We start from the raw sequence: 17,013 nt of genomic DNA, 5'->3' as shown, positions 1-17,013 counted from the left end.
AAGTTTCCCCCAAAATAAATCTTTCTGGAAAAAAATCTAAAACAGCTCATCAAAGAAATTTTACACTGAGATGGATTATGGTAATGCAAGACTACTATTTCATACTCAATATTTAAGAAAAATGCTTTAGTGTAGTCTTAAGACCTAACTATTGGTGGGACAGCTTTGTCTTTGCAGCTGTACTCAACATCCCTCTCATTCCTTTGCACACCACTGCTACCAAGCATGGTCAAGTTTATAAAATGAACCCTTAGGGACCAGCTCCAAAGGACGGGGTGAGAAGCCTAAGCAATTGTGAGAAACACCAAGGTTTTTGACTCTTCTGTGTTTTGGGTGACTCTTCTCCAGTTACTTATAGTATTTTCTCAGTCTTAACTATATTTCATGAGCTATTTCTTTTTTCTTTTTTTTTGGTACCAGGGGTCGAACTTGGGTCCTTGCCCTTGCAAGGCAGGTGGTGGAACCACTGAGCTAAATCCCCAGCCCTCATGAGCTAGTTCTTAAGACCTTCACCCTGAAAGTCCAAGCAGCCCCTGTCCTTGAGAAGGAAGAAGACTGTGCGTTATTCAACCCTATCATTTTTGGAGTGAGCTCTGGCTCTAGCTCACTTTAACAGAAAATTTAGAGACTTAGAGTCATAGGTGACTTGAAATGAGGTTCTATTACTTATCAGCTGTATAGTACCAGGTATTCAATTCTTCTCCTGGAAAATTTATCTCCATTTGTGAAATGAGAACGATTATATCTGCTTTACCTACATTTTAACAGATAAAATATAAGGTAATGTTCAGTGAAGTGGTGTTATCAAGTGGTTCCTTTAGAAGTGGCTTGCCAAATAAACTTATTCCAGGTCCTTCTTGCCTTGAACAATTAATTGGATGAGACAAACCAAAAATGGTGCCAAAAGTTTCTTTGAAAAGTGAGGGGAAAACTGGCTCTGCAGACTGAACTTGGGCCAAACAAAAGAGGAAAAGAGAAAAAGAACAAAAGTGAAAGTACACTCTGATCTAGGAGACACAGAGTGAGCTACCATGAAGATTTGCAATAGCGGGCTCCCAGCGATGTGTGTCCTTATATGTCATCCACGTCTCATGGGAGCCTGAGAGAAGTTCCACATAGGAGGTCCTGGGAATTATTTGGTGCTGTCCTGGGATCTTGTAAACGACAGGTCCCACTCCTTTCCCAGGACAGCTTTGCCATGCCTTACCTCCTATAACAATGGGATATATCAAAAAATTATATATATTCCCCAGGGACCCCTAAAAAGTAACAATTTGAAAGCTCAATATTGATAAGTGCATTTAAATCAATTGCTTTACTATTTAAATAATAATTATTGAGTTTAATAGTACTATTTTGAAACTTCAGTCTCTAAGTAATATTTTATCACTTGTCTTATGGTCGTGGGATGTTAAAAAAAGTTTAAATTACATATGTGCTTTATTGTATAGCTATATGGTTGTGTGATCATATAAAAGACTGTCACAGATAAAAGTATTATACAGGACAAGAGGATAAAATGATATAAGGGCAATGGAATGAAGATATGACAGGAAGGAAAAAAATTACACGTAATGACTCCAAATATTAAGAAACAGATCATTTATGTATTTTCCATTAGTACATGTTTGTAGTACATAAGGCATACATTCATCATGGGGAGTTGGTACATGCATATAACACATCTTAGTTCTTTTACACAGAATTAGAGTCTTCCTCCATCTGTAGATCCTGTAATTTTTAAAAAGATGAGTCTGTATCATGTCATTGTGATATTCTATTTGAATCATTTAAACATTTTACTTAACATGTAGTGGTTTTATGTATGTCTATCTACGGTATTAAGTATACAGTTATTACATTTCCAACTATTTCAATTTACTACAGATTTTAAAAACATTAATTTAAGAAGGTGCATGGTTTTTCAATCATATTATGAGATATGCTAAACTGATACTTTAGAGGTCTGGTTTTAGTTTGGTCCCCAGAGTAGCAATATGAGCATGACCTAGAAACTTGTCATAAATATAATTTGGGGGTCCCAAGTCAGACTTTCTAAGAATAAGAAACCCTGAAAGTGAAACCCAGTAATCTGCATTTTATTAATTCATCTAAGTGATTCTGGTATTTGCTAAATTTTGAGAAATCATTTTAAAGTCTTTAGAGAACCCTTTCTCTGAGTATTTGTCATTCTCTTCACTTAGTTTAACATTTTTTTTCCAATTTTTGTTTTCCATAAACAATAACAAGAATAATGAGAACCATGCAACCTAGAAACCTGTATGATTTATGAAATGTTTTGCAAGGACTGGTCATAGCTGTGCCCTGAGATGATATGAGTCTCAACTGTAGTTGAAACACTAAGTGATTCAACAATACTTTGATTCTAGTTGAACCTGATTAAAAACTCTAAGTGCTTATATATGTGGTTTCTTGGGTAAATTGGCTCCCTGAAGCCACTTACTAATTGTCTCTTGGAATTGAGCACTCACTAGTGCCAGAAGCATTCGATCAGAGACAGGTTTAGGCTTCTGGATACATGCTAATATGAACATGAGTAATTAGGATAAATGAAAGGCTACCTTGAAGGGTGAGTTAGCTGACTGGCCCTAGGGGAGTAAGGAGAAGTCCAAGCCTCCTTAGAAACAGTTTACAAGGATTTCTCAGTCACTGCTGGTTTATATTTGTGGGAGTTGAATGGCATTCTTAATTTCATTTTTTTGAGGAATCTTTCCATAGTTGTGCTAGTTTACATTCCCACCAACAATGTAGAAGGGTTCTTCCCCCAACCCTGGCAGTCTCACCATTTGTTATTGTTCGATTTCTTGATGATGGCCATTCATTCCTGGAGTAAGATGAAATCTCAGTGTTGTTTAATTCACATTTATCTAATGGGCAGAGATGTTGAACATTTTTCATGTACTTATTGTCCATATGTACTTCTTCTGAAAAGTGTCTAGTCATTCATTTGCCCATTTTTGGATTGGGTCTTTTGCTTTGGTTTTTCTAATTTTTGAGTTCTTTATATACTTTAGATGGTAGTGCTCCATCAGTGGAATACCTGGCAATTTTTTTCCCATTCTGTAGGTTGTCTTTTCCTTTTATTGGTTGTTTCCTTTGCTATGCAGAAGATTTTTAATTTGACATTATCTCCTTTGTTGATTCTTGATTACCAGAGACACCTGCAGCAGATCCTGATCTCCTGCTAGGTGCTGTGATGAAGGGCAAGAAGAAAGACTTAGGGACAGAATTAAAGAGACAGAGATGGGGAAATGGGATGACCATTGTTTGGGCAAGCCTGGCCAGCCAAAGCCATCTATATTTATTGGTGACACAATCATTAAGTTAAGGTAAAAGGGCTACATGAAGGGGCCAAGTATAGTTACTAGGGATACATTGCTGTCACAGGCAAGGCTAGTGAAGGAAATAACAAAGCATTTTTGTGTTAGGCTGAGAATGGAATTTGGGTAAGAATCACTCTGACCTTGGCTGTGTGGTATCTCATACCCTTTGGTCAGATTCACTTCTTAAAATAAGTCAACTGTGGGGTTAACTCTTTAAATCCTGCAGTGCTTACAGTCTGATTTGGGCATGATCAAAGGGGTGATCTCCCACATTTGATGACATTTTTGTGCAATTAGGGCTCTGTTCAGAAAGTCATCGCCTATGCCTATATCCTCAAGAGTTTTACCTGTTTTATCTTTCAACAGATTAAGTATTTAGATCTTTGATACATTTTGATTTTAGTTTTGTAGGATATATGGAACCAAGAAGAGACAAAGATTAGCAAAAGCAATCTCAGGAAACAAGAGCAAAGCAGGAGGCAAAACAATCCCAGATTTCAAGTTATATTACAAAGCTACATTGATAAAGAAAAAAGAAAAACATGGTACTGGCACAGAAAGAGACATGTGTATCAGTGGAACAGAATAGAGGATGCAGAAACAACTCCAGGCACACTGAGCTCTCTGATCTTCAAAAAAGGGGCCAAAAACATAGACTGGAGGAAGCATAGTGTCTTTGATAAATGATGCTGGAAAAACTGACTATCCACATGCAGAAGATTGTCTAGACCCATTTATCTCACCATGTACTAATACATTCTTAATATTTGTTAGGAAATGCATTATCTAATTTATAGTTATAAATAATTACAATGTATTATTATAATAATTATGATCTATTATTTTACTTAAGCCTTAAACAATTTTAAAATGTATGTTCTGTCATAGTGCTCATAGATAAGGAAACCAAATCAAGTGAAAATGGTATCTTTCATATGTGGAAAAACTGAGACTTGAGTCTAGATCTTTCCAGTTCTAAGCCTACATACGTTAGCATTATGCTTCCTCCATAGGTCCACCGGTTCCCCTATCTATCCGTCATTAACTGGGAAAAAATTGAAAAGATCAATATATGGCCACTGATCATGTCAAATATAGAAAACATGCATACAGACTATGCTGGATTTGGCCATGGCCCCAGTTGAATTGATAATGTGGTAGTCTGAAGCCTCATAGTTGTAAGTCTAATATCTCCTAATATTGCACCAAAATTTGATCCAACAGGGGCTGGTTTTCTCCTCAACTTCTGCAGTCCAGATTGTTTCAAAAGGCTTAACCTCCTTTCTGAGTAAAGCAAATCAAAACAGTTCTTCTCTCCTCAGCCTCAGCTGTCTACTGTGCCCATTTCCTCTTTCTGGATTCTAGAAATCAATCATGCAGAGACCTCACCATTTCTGACTTGAAATTTGTCCCCACAGTTCAGTACCTCTGCATATGCTCAGACACCTCAAAGACTTTCTGCTTTCTTTTTTTGGCAGTTTATCATTAAGTTTATTGGTGCATTTTAGACATACTATACAGTTACATTCATCATTGAAATTTTGTTCCTTTGCATGCTATGTCTTGGTTCTTATTTTTCCCCATTCCCCTGCTCTCACTTTACCCCTTCCACCCTTCCCTATTTATAAAGACTTTGTTTCCATTTTTTTCTTTTCTCATATTTTTTGTTTTCCCTTCTTTCCTTTCCCCTTGATCACAGCTAATGCCTTGACTCTTATTCAAAACCACATTTGAGTCTCACTTCCTCATAATGCCCCCTCCCCACTCTGGCACTGCACAACATCTTTAATACTCTCTACTACAGCACTTAGTCAGATATAGCTCAACTTATTTTCTGCAGGTTAAATGCCAACTATAAGTCTCTCAAGGAGAGGATAACAGGATGCAATTAAATTTTCATGGAAAAAAAATAGCATAAGCCTTCCTGCTGAAAGGTACAAGAATATTTGAGGAGAATTTATTAAGCCTATGATGAAGAATTAATCCAAAAATCCTTCTCAGTAAGATTACAATTCACTTGATAGATCAGAATTCTCGTCACTCTATCCTAACTCTTCTATAAGCTACTTCAACCAAATGGCCAAACCTAAATTGGAATAAGGGGACTTTTAAAGATTTAAGAATAGTGAAGAATCAGACAAAGACAATTTCCATCACAGTTTCTGGTGCTACTCATGAAAATGTATTGGCGATGACTTTGTACTTTCTTCTCTGTGTACTTGCACTTCTTTGCTCCAGTTAACCCTCACACTATCTTTGTAAGATAAATTTCATTCCAGTCCTCAGACAATATTACTCTTCTGCTTAAAACCTACATACAGCTCCCATTTTAACTTAGATTGAAAGAAGAAATCCTTACAGTGGCTTAAAAGGCCTGATGCCATCCTGTTCTTTTCCTCTCCCATTGCTTTTCTGACCTCTGGCCTATCTATGCTTGCATACACTCTCTTGCTTCATGGGGTTACAGCAACACTGGCATTCTTGTTGTTCTTCCAACATTCCAGAAAAGCACCAGTCTTGAGGACCTTGGACTGTCTGTTCTTAATTGCCCTAAGCACTCTTTTCCTAGATATCTACATGGCATCCCCTTCAACCTTGGCCCACATGCTGTTTTCTCAGTTGAGCCTGTAGGGATCCTCTTATTTAAAACTATTCTTCCTCCTACCATCAAAATAAGTTCCATCATCTTTCCTTGCTTTATTTTTATAGCATGGGTTACTTTCTAAATAGAGTGTAAGTTTGACTTATGAATTTTGTTCACCAGACTGGTCATCTGATTTTTGGCTTGCTGTTCTGTCCCTGTCTTCCTCTAAATGACAAAAAGCCAGCAGTTTATAGATCACATTTCCCAGATTTCCTTACCACCTATATTAGTTAGGGTTCTCTAGAGGAACAGACCTCAATGTAAATATATGTATGGTTATACAGAAGATTTATGAAGCAGGATAACAGGATGAGAAATGGAAGAGTCAGTGTCTGCCCGATCAGACAGGTAAGAATCCAAAATGTTTGTTTATGCACCAGAAACTCAGAGGACCCAGCAGCAGAGGAAGGTTGAAGGCCTGGAAACATATTGAGAGTCACTGATGCAAGTCTTCATCAGAGGCCCAAAGAATCTTCATTAAAAGGCTGAAGAGTCTGCACTGGAAGCCTGAAGGAACTGGAGATCAGTGCCCAAAGGCAATGGCAAGGACTGGAGCTCCTCCAAAACACCCCTAAGCAAACAAAAAGAGAGAAGCCCTTCCTTCTTCTTTCCTTTTTTATTCCACCCAAACTACAATCTCATTGGTTGATGCCACCCCCACCCTCAGCTGGTCTTCCCTCCTCAGTTTGCTAGCCTAGGCATCAATCAAACATAGACACTCCCAGGATTTACTAATCTTCAAAGTGGCTCTTAATGGAGTCAAGTCGATACATCATAATTTGCAATCACACACTGGTCTTCTGGGATAGAGTCTGTGATTGTGATTGTGAAGATCAGTTGGGAGTATGAAAGACTGGAGAATAAGAAAGGTCATTTCACTCTGTTTGCAACCCTACCTCAAGTAGCAACAATAGCTGTAGCTGTCATGAAGCTTCAGGATGCAGTCTAACCGGTGTGAATCCGGCAGAGGCAGCATCAGAGGCCCCTGATGCTCTGGTGATGCAGCACTCTTTGGATTTATCTAAAGGCTAACATTGGTAATGGACTTGGGGATCTGGGGCACCTACACTGCCAGTAGAAGTTGAGTTTCTTAGCTTCCTGAATGCAATAGAGTCAACATCTGCAGTAGAGCCTCAGTGATGCAGCTTTTAGGAATGAGAAACATTTGCTCAGATATAAACACTTTCCTTTCTTACTCTTCTAGTTCATAGAAAGGCAGTTCCTAATCCTTTATGAAGTCATTTTTTTCTCTCTTTTAATCTTCCAGCTATTTCAGTTTTTTAAATAACCAAATCTTTATAATAGATTATTTGTTGTTGTTGGAAATACTTAAGAGTGCTCCTGCTTTCCTGGATGAACTTTTGCCGATATGATGCAGAAGAGTTTGGTGTCTGTGAAGGAAACCTGATGCATATTTGTTGTCACAACCAAAAACAGGCCAAAGGGATCTTTTGCTGTCTGCTGCTATCTAGTCTTCCAGCCATGCTCCCCTTTCTCCATTTATAAAGTCAGTGATAAAGTACTAAGCAAAATCTAGGCTTCTAGTTCCCTGTGTTACAGATGTAGCAGGGACAAGAGCTAACGTGTTTATGTCTCCTCCAACAACAACAACAAAATTCACAAGAGAAGTGAGCTTGACAGTTTTGTTCACTATTATTTTCGTACTACCAAAGCTGAGCCTCATAAATGGTAAGTTTTTTTATTTTATATTTTCTCCTAATGGAAACTAATGGAATAAAATCATTGAAAGATCAAAGAATTCCCTGAGTGCTAAGCCAAGATGATAAAATTAAACTCAGATCTAGTTGATATTAACCTGTACAGATTTCTAATTCTGTAGGAAACCTACCATGCCAAACTTCTACTGCTGGTAAAGCAGAGCAGTAGAATATTAAACTGGAAGAGCACTTGAATGAGTTAAGGATCCAGGTTCTAGATGGAGCTTTGTCTTTCTTCAACATGTGACCTCATTTCATTTTTCTGGTTTTCAGTTACTGAATCAACAAATATTTAATGTGAGCTTTGCATCATATCCCATAGGCAAGGCAGTATGTGGCATAAGTCATCTTCTCTAGTGATTCACCAAACCCTGTTGATACAAATATATCTCAATAGTAATCATAACTCTATCACCCCTGCCATGACACTAGTTCAGGCTTAACTAGTCACACTTTTCTCTGTCCATGAGAGTCTATTAGAGAAGTCTATCCCTGGAGTAGCTACAGAGGCAGATCATGATTAGTGAAAATTTGATCAGGTTACTTTATTATATCCCAGGCTTAACATAATTTTCAGATCTTGTGTTATCTAGTCACGGTCAAACTTACTAACCTTACTCTATCCTGCTTTTCCCCTCACTCTAGACTATACGTGGTTATGAGAGGCAATTTCTATTCCTTCTGGGAACCTTCCAATAATTTGTTATCTTATTTTTCGGTACTCTTACTCCATCCTTTGCTTAGGACAGCTCTACTCATCTTTCTGATTATAGCTTAAGAGAAGCATCTTTTCTACCTCCCAGTCTGAATCATAATGCACCTTTTTTTTTTTTTTTACCTACTTCTCTTCCTTTCTTCTGCAGCACTTTTCAAACAGTGTAAGTACTTTAAAATCATTTGTTAAATTCTTTCCTTCCTCCACCAAAATTAAACCTCCACAAAGAAGAAAAAGTATATCTTATGCAGCACTGAGTTTCTGGTGTATATCCCAGATGCTAGATAAACATCTGTTGAGTGAAGGAATGATTAAGAAGCCATTGAAAATTATAAATAGGAAAGTGACTTGATCTGATATGTACTTTTTTAAGGTCATTCTGAGTTTAGTTTCCCCAAAGTAAAATGATGATTAGAAGATATATATGGTACCTAGCCTTCTCACATTCCATGATTTTGTTCTGACAAACCTGCAAAAGAATTTTTAAAATTCATCTTGTATTTGTGTTTGTATCCCTTACTTGTGACATGGGTAAAATTTAGTGTGCCAGCTATCATTTTGTATACATCAAAGATTAACTGGCTCAGTAGTTCATGGCAAACATGATAAAGTTTGTATCTCCAAATAGAATTGTGGATGCAAAATCAAGGAATGCATAAACATGATTTTATTGATTTCCAACTGGACTTTTGGTTTTCTCCTTTGAGATTCTTTTGAGTCAGAATGATTGGCAAGTATAGAGAGATATCTCAAACCCTTCAACAATGCCCTTGAATGCTGGCCCACACATGCTTGATTAAGATGACTCGAACTCTTTGCATTTTTGTTTAATCTCATTAGCATGGGCATATGTAAAATTTATGATTTGTAGAGGTCTAAAGATAAATTTAACTGCCTGGATTAGCTGACATTTTTCAGAGACTATTGATTTGAAAGTAAGTTAGCAGCCATAGACCCAAAGTCTAGCATGCAGTTATGCAGTTGTTGACGCAGCAAGCCTTCAATTTACCTGCATCAGATGTGCATGGTGTGTGAATACAAGTATGCTACAGATAAGGCACCCTAGGGCTACATAGGAAAAGCAGCCTTTTCAATGTGACATTTGATTAAGAGAGTTAAAAACAGGAAATGTGATCTTAATTTTTAGTTCCTTTCCGCAATTCCAGGATTAGAGAAATTTTGACCTACAGGGCTAAATATGGCCAGCTTCCTGTTTTATAAATAAAATTTTATTGAAATACACTCATATCTATTTGTTTATGCATTGTTTATAGCTGTTTTCTTGCTAAAATGGTTGCTACAGAAACCGCATGTCCAGCAAACCCAAAAGTTTTCACTATCTGCTCCTTTATAGAAAAAGAATAATTAATCCTTTCTATAACACAAATTCTGTTCATACACTGATTCTAAAAATTATTCATAGGTCATAAACTTAGAAGTAGTAAACAATATCACTTTTCCTTTTTATCATGAATGTCCATAAACATTTTCTTTATTGGTCTACCAATCAAATGAACTAAAATAGTTTAGATGCAGGTATAGGTCAGGACAAGCTCAGGGATATGGAAGATTCTCCTCACATCTAGGAATAGTTCTTGCTTGAGTGGATAGTTGCAGTGTGCTAATGAAAATTACCCTTTTCATGGTGCTAAAATAAAATACCTTTGAGCTCATAACAATAAACATTTATTTTCTCTGAGTTCCCGAAAATATGAAGTCCATAATCAAGTCACTGGCAGACTCTGTCTGGAACAGAACCCATTTCCCATTTCATAGATGGGATCTTTTTGCTGTGTTCCCACATGGTGAAAGGTGCAAACAAGCTCTCTAGAGCTTATTTTATAAGGCTAGTAATTCCATTCCTAAGAGCTTTCTTGACCCTTGACCTAACCACTTTTGCAAAGAACCTACTTTCTAATACCAACTCTTTAGGAATGGCACAATCCCTTTAGGATTTTAACATTTGAATTTTGGGAAGACACAAAAATTCAAATGGGTAGCTAGGCTCTAAAGTATTAATGCATGGGAAAATCTTAGAAATTACTCATAAAGCCAAAATTTAACATGGGATACGGTAGTTGGGTTAAACTTTACAAAATATACTCATTTTGTTTCCAAGGAGAGAAAGACTGAGTTGGGTTGCAGCAGTAGTGCAAACTTATTATTATTTAGTGATTCTAGTATCTCATTCATGCAAAAACCTAATGGGTCATATCACACTGAAGTTAAGGAAAGTCAAATAGTCTCCTTGGAGCTGTTTTAACTGGGATTTTCTGGAAGACTGGTGCACTCGGCAACATGGTGTAGCTTCTGGAAATGCCTCTGAAAAACTCAGCACTGTTGTTAGATTTTTCTCTGTGTCTTTAATTCTTATAATAAGACCAGCAGAGTAATCTGATGAAGAAAGCTAAGGTATGCAAGATTTCATCAGACAGGGCTGCACCCACGGCCTCTGGAAATTTTCACCCCATGGTTGGGAACCTTGAGTGCCTATCTGGAGATCAGGAGCTGTAGCACCTCACTCATCGTCCCGGCTCCACATGGCAAAGGAGGGGGATGTTTCCTGTATTAAATACACCTCGCTGCAGCAAACTGACTCAGATGTGGTATTTTAATTGGCATTTAAAAGAATTATTATTTAATTAAAGCAAAGGCTAATTAATTTTCTGAGTCACTGTGAAAAAGATGCTAAACTCCAGTCAAAACCAGTGTAATGGGATATAATCAAATACTCAATTTGGTGCCTTCAGGAGGTCAATTTTATTTCTTTTATTTTCTTATCTAAGAGGATACTGGTCTTAGAAATAAATTAAAGTAGAATATTTGGGTTCATTAAATGTCACAGCGAACAAGGAACTCAATTCATTTTATAGGTAGGAAAAACTGAAACCAGAGAGGAAAATGATGGTACCTAAGACCACATATCTCATTAAGGCTGAGCCAGTGGTTCTTCGTCCCCACTCCTGTGCTCATGCCATTGGACTTAGAAACATGAGCTATCAGAGAGGACCTGCAAGATGCTGGCACCAGAAACAACTCCAGGGATTATCCTTCCAACATTTCTATTTTATTGTTTGGCCACTGAGGAATGCAAGGAAAAACTTTGTCAGGTCACATAGTTGGGCTAAGATGACAGCCCCAGTTTCTGCTCTGGTCAGTTGTCATTACTCAGTCTTTAGAGGGAATCCTAAAGACAAGAGGGCTTTTATGTCCAATGTGTTCTACACACCATTTCTGTGATTACCAAATTACCTAAATAAAGACTTTGGGAAGACACTTCTCTTTTCTATGCAGAGAAATGTTGAGTGATGCATGAGATAGACCCTCTGTCCTGCTCCGGCCCAGCACTCTACCCTAGATAACTTTCACTCATTCAGAGATCAGTCCTTCCATGAAGAATCCATGATATTCCCTTGACAATTAAGTCCTATCTGCATCTTGTCATAAATTTTTAGCCTTCTTATAAATTTTCAGGATTTACTTCTCTATAGTCAGTTTTTTCTTCACTCTTATCAGTACATGTTTGTGATATATAATAAATACACTCAATGGGTATTACTACATATACATATCACATCTTTATCCCCATTACTTTGTAAAAGTCTCAAATATAGGATCATAGCTATCTTCTACTTCTGTTACTCTCTCTCTCTCTCTCTCTTTCTCTCTCTCTCTCTCTCATACTGAGTATCTGACACACAGGTTCAGAATAAATTCCTCACTGCAGTGATTTCTGAAGGACCCGGAATGCAATAGATTAGTAAAGATCAGATTTCTGCAATGTGATGGCTAGGAAGAGTCAAAGAAGCAAGTTTTAAAACTAAACCAATTCATTTGCTTACTTTGTCTTTTAGGTACTCAATTTCTTCACCTGGGAATGGTCATTATAATACCTACTTCATCATGTTGCCATAACGATGAAAGGAAGCAACTATACAAGACACTTTCATAATACCTGATAAAGAGTAAGTGTACAAGCAATGAATCCTAGCTTCCATACCACTTTAGAATGTAGAACTAAAAATCTCCAATTGCCTCTGTTATTATGGAGTGATGGCCCTCACACTCCTACTGATTTTTCAGCTCTTTGCAACTTTGCTGAGAATGTTAGACAGGTAGAAAGAATCCTGTCTGTTGTTTCTGTCCCACCATGTTCTTTGTCTGAAATGCTTTGTTATGCATTTCTCAGAGGTGTTTGTTTGTTTGTTTGTTTTAGAAAGGAGTGGCTCTGGAAAAATCTATGCATTTGTCCCAATTCTAATTTAGCTCTTCTTTTTTCCTGACTAATCCAAGGTAATAAAGAAGTTCATGTTGACCTGTTGTTGAAAGCTTCTAGGTAAATTTCCACTGATTACAGAGAGAAAACAAAGTCAAGGTGCTTCTGTGAATAGTCTGTTCCTTGGCCATGAATTTAGCCAGAGTGAAGAAATCCGGCCTCACCTGAAATGCTTTGCCTCCTGTTAGGTGCTGAGGTACAGCTTGCATATCAGCCCTGGCCATGCCCTGGGGAATGGGGCTAGTGTCAAGTTCTCTCTTCAGAAGTATGTGTATGACTCTGAACTACACATCGGGATGAGTTTTGGATGACTGACAATGTGGAGAAGGAGAGTAGGTGAAATCTGTCTGCAACTGTTGCCTCAAGAGTTTCGCATGTTTTCCGACACCAAGACCTCCCATATTTGAGATCGGTGAGTTGCTCAGACTTATTTTAATGAATCATTTGGATCTGTGGGTCTCTGCCAGAAGCTTAGGGGACTTTGTAACTGCTGTACCAGGGGCAAGAGACTTTAATGAACTGTAGGGACAATCCAACAAGGAAGCCTGACTCTTTCTCAAACGGCCCGAGGGGCATTGCAAAATTCAAGGGTGGGAGGTGGAGCACAAGCTGTGGATCAATCTAGAGACAAGCAAGGGCAAGATGGGAAAAAAGAAAAAGAATTCTCAGAGAAGAGTTGAACCTCTCAGACATAGGTTCTGAGAGTGAGGGAGGAACATAGTCATTCTTACATGAAAAAGCTATGAATCTTGATATTCTACAAAGGTTCTATCTGGAAAAATTCTCACAAAAGAGACACCTCTTCTTCCCCACATCCATAGTAAAAGGACTTTCTAACAGGCAGGAAACAAAAGGTTCTATTTAGGCAGCAACACAAAATGGGGAAGTCTTGAGTTTTAGAATGAAGAAAGACTAATTTTCACTCTCAGTTCTTCTCCAATTAGTCAGCGGAGCAAATCATTTAACCCTTAACTTAGCTTTCTTAGATATAATAAAAATGGAATATCAGCCACAGGGTGTTGTTGCAAAGATCAAATTGGGTCAGATATATAAACACACTTCACAAACCAATGCTCATAGAAGAGATGTTACTTCCTTTTCCTTATTCAATTTCTTTTTTTATTAAGTTTTATTAGTACTGTTATTAGTGACAGTTAAAGAAGGCAGTAGAGGCAATCAAGTCACAAAAAAAGTTGGAATATCTTCCCCAAAGAAATATTTAAATTGCTTTTCCTTTGGGCCAAAGAAAAGATGACACAGGATTAACAATGTATCAAACTTTTCCTTTGTGTCAAGTGTTTTGCCTTAATTATTTTCTTTCATATTCACAATGACCCGTTTGGAGGGAGCATACCAATTCCCATTTTACAAATGAAGACACTGAGGCTCCACGAAGTTACTTTCCCAAAATGACACAATTGGCGAGCTGGAGAATCTAGGGCTCCTAACCCCAAGCACTTTCCACCTCGCTGTCTCAAGCAGTTCAAGAGCCTTGGGATGAAAAAGCAAACATATACATGTGTATTCCAGAAGATGGCAAAGGAGTGGAAAATGTGGATGGTTTGGGAAGTATTTCTGGAGAAAGCTTGAGCTTGAGCTACATTTTGCAATGTATAAATGTAAGAATGCAGAATATTCCAGACCTAAGAAAAAGAAGTACCAAGGCTCAGGAATAGTAAGATGTAGAGTATATTCAAGGAATGGTGTCTCAATGTGTGCTACATGTCTAAATTGCTGAAGTAACCTTCTACCGACCTTCAAAACCTGAATTCTTTCCTGATTCCATGAGGTAGGTGAAAGAAAATGAGCTGAAACAGGAGCACCTGAGGTAGGGCTTTATTGGAGAAGGAGCTGCCAGGCTGGGGCTGCCTCGAACAATGGCGAGAGAGGGCGAGACTAACTGGGGTGAGGTTTATGGGGGGGGGGGGGGGCAGTGGGAAGAGTATCGAGAGTTGAGCAACAGGACGCGGGTGATTGGAAGGGGAGGACCACGTGGGTAGCAGGGTGGAACAACAGGTTAGGTTTTGCTCCTCCAGAGGGGGTAGGTTTCACTCCCCCCCCCCCCCCCCCCTTGGCTCCTCTCCGTAAGTGGTAACCATTTTAGGAACGGGAGCCATTTTAGAATGTAGGACCGTTGGTTCCATTTTGTCTGGTAGAGAACTCTATCAGTTGGAAACTCTGTGTAACATGGAGCAGAACTCTTTGGATCATCACAGACATGGCATACAAGGCTTGCTGCCTGGACTGAGTGAGGAACGGGAGGTGCTCTTCAGAGACTGCCTTGAAAAGTCTTGGGGAAGAGACAGACTCCATCCCAATACATTCATCTCGGCTATATATTTTTGAAGACAACTTGTTTTAATTATTTACAGTTCTGAGTAAGATTTTTAGTTTGAACTAAACTCTGCTGCCTTCTTTTTCTTTCTACATATTTGCAGTACATAATGCTTACATTTATCATGAGAATTGGTACATGTACATAACACGTCATAATTATTTTTTCATTCCTTCTGTTGCCTCTTCTTTCCTCCATCTCTTGGATTCTTTCTCTTTTGTAAAAGGAAAATAATTTGCTTAAAGTTACAAAATTGCTTAGGAGAAAGTTCAAGTTGGAATTCTTTCTCCCACTTCAATGATGCTTTTCTTTCTTTTGTTTTTTGTTTTTTGGTACCAGAGATCGAACTCGGGACCTTGTGCTTGCAAGGCAGGAAATGGCATTACTCAGCTAAATCTCCGCCCCAATGATGCTTTTCTTAAAATGAGAACAAATCCAAATCTCAAGGTCTTATCTTGTACTGAGACCAGTTTTTACATTTCAATGACCTAAGGACCTGGAATGTTAATGATCTTACTGAACTGCTCCTGAAGAATCCCCATCAATGGACCTGACTTCAGTTGGATTGATAGATTACTTCTCACCACTCAGAAAGTGAGTCTTGATTTTCCTTCTAATATTTTCATACTTTGCACTTTTAATTCCTCTTTGCTATGAGAGTTATTCTCATTTCTCCACAAGCTCTTTCTGATCCAAATAGAACATCCTGAAAAGCTTTCATTTCTTCTGTTAAAGACATGGTTCTGTTGCCTCACCAAAATATCCAAATTTTTCCTGAAGTCTTCTATGATATTTGCATTTTTGAATGTCATGGCAGCTAGGAATGTAACCTTGGTTTGTTCTGAATGCCACTTTCTTGTTTGGAAACATCTTCCTATAAATGCTGCCTTTATTTATACTATTTTTTAAAGTAGGCAGACCATTCTGGTTTAAATAAATTGAAGCCTTATCTTTATCTTGTGCTCTGTTGATCACATCACATGCACTGTCCTTCCAGGATGTCCATGAGTGTTGAAATGTGGAATAGTTCATTTGTTCCATTGTTGCTTTGGAAGTACTAAATGTGAACTTTTTGCTATCTGGGAAATGATCTTTGGCATCCGGAATGTGCATCTGAACTTGTGTTTATTAACTGTACCAGTTTATCTCTCCCTTTTTCTAATCATCAGTAAGCTTGTAACAAAATTTTTTATTTTATATAATTAGCAACAAGGACAGTCAAGGGAGATAGGAATAAAATAAGGAAAATATGCAATTGTGTTTTTCTCCCGCCAAAAGTGCTCTTTTTTCTTATTATTTTTGATAAATCAGACTGATTCAGTAACTCATTTAAGATAGGAAGAATTGAAAATTTTACTTTTTTCTCTACCTAATCTTCACTTCTTCTGCACTAACCATAATAATAATATTGTGACTACCAAGAATTCATTTCATATCTCCTTAATTATCACTTCCTCTCTAAGCCAGTTTTGTGACTCAAGTTCCTTCTTTCGGAGAAAAATTTTAAAAACTTCACTGTAGAGACTGTTTCTCCTGCCCTCAAATATTTTAATGGCTACCTAACCTATGGTCCCAAAAGATAGAATTAAAAATTTGATTGAGTAGGAATTTCAAGGAATCATGTTACTCTGAGGTAGAGAGAAGAATTTGTGGTTAATGCTATGTGTAAATGGATTATGTTACCTCATGAGGCAGTGAATTTTCTATTAAAGAGAAAGTTCATTCAGAAGTAGGATATCACTCAAGGGGTGTAGGAGAGTCTGCATCTTCAAGAAGATTTGCTGAAATATTTGTGTTTTAGATAACAGTATTCTATAAAGGCAGAAGGACTATAAAGGAGGGAGATGAACTTTTAGCATGAACAAATATGAATCTTTCTACCTTTTAAGTCCCTTGACTCCAGGGTAGCAAAATTTGAAGCTCAAGACAGTCCCTGGTAGATTCTTATCAAAGGGTTACAGGCAAAATGCTTGATGAGCAG

At 37.8% G+C, this 17,013-nt stretch overlaps 1 long non-coding RNA gene across 1 annotated transcript in view; it reads left to right on the top strand.

The window, feature by feature from the left end:
* Positions 1-14,806: 14,806 nt before the first annotated feature.
* LOC110349397 (uncharacterized) overlaps positions 14,807-17,013 on the top strand; it is a 29,095-nt gene continuing 26,888 nt past the window's right edge. Inside the window, exons 1-2 of the long non-coding RNA XR_002395319.2 lie at positions 14,807-15,075; positions 15,372-15,626. This is a non-coding gene — a long non-coding RNA (uncharacterized LOC110349397). The remainder of the gene's footprint in view (positions 15,076-15,371; positions 15,627-17,013) is intronic.

The sequence above is a fragment of the Heterocephalus glaber genome, unplaced genomic scaffold (assembly GCF_053883595.1).
Source record: "Heterocephalus glaber isolate CG9 unplaced genomic scaffold, H.glaber_assembly_v1.0 deba00001504, whole genome shotgun sequence".
NCBI classification, from domain to species: domain Eukaryota; kingdom Metazoa; phylum Chordata; class Mammalia; order Rodentia; family Bathyergidae; genus Heterocephalus; species Heterocephalus glaber.
Note: the sequence above shows the minus strand (reverse complement) of the source record. Positions and strands in the feature narration are given on the sequence as shown.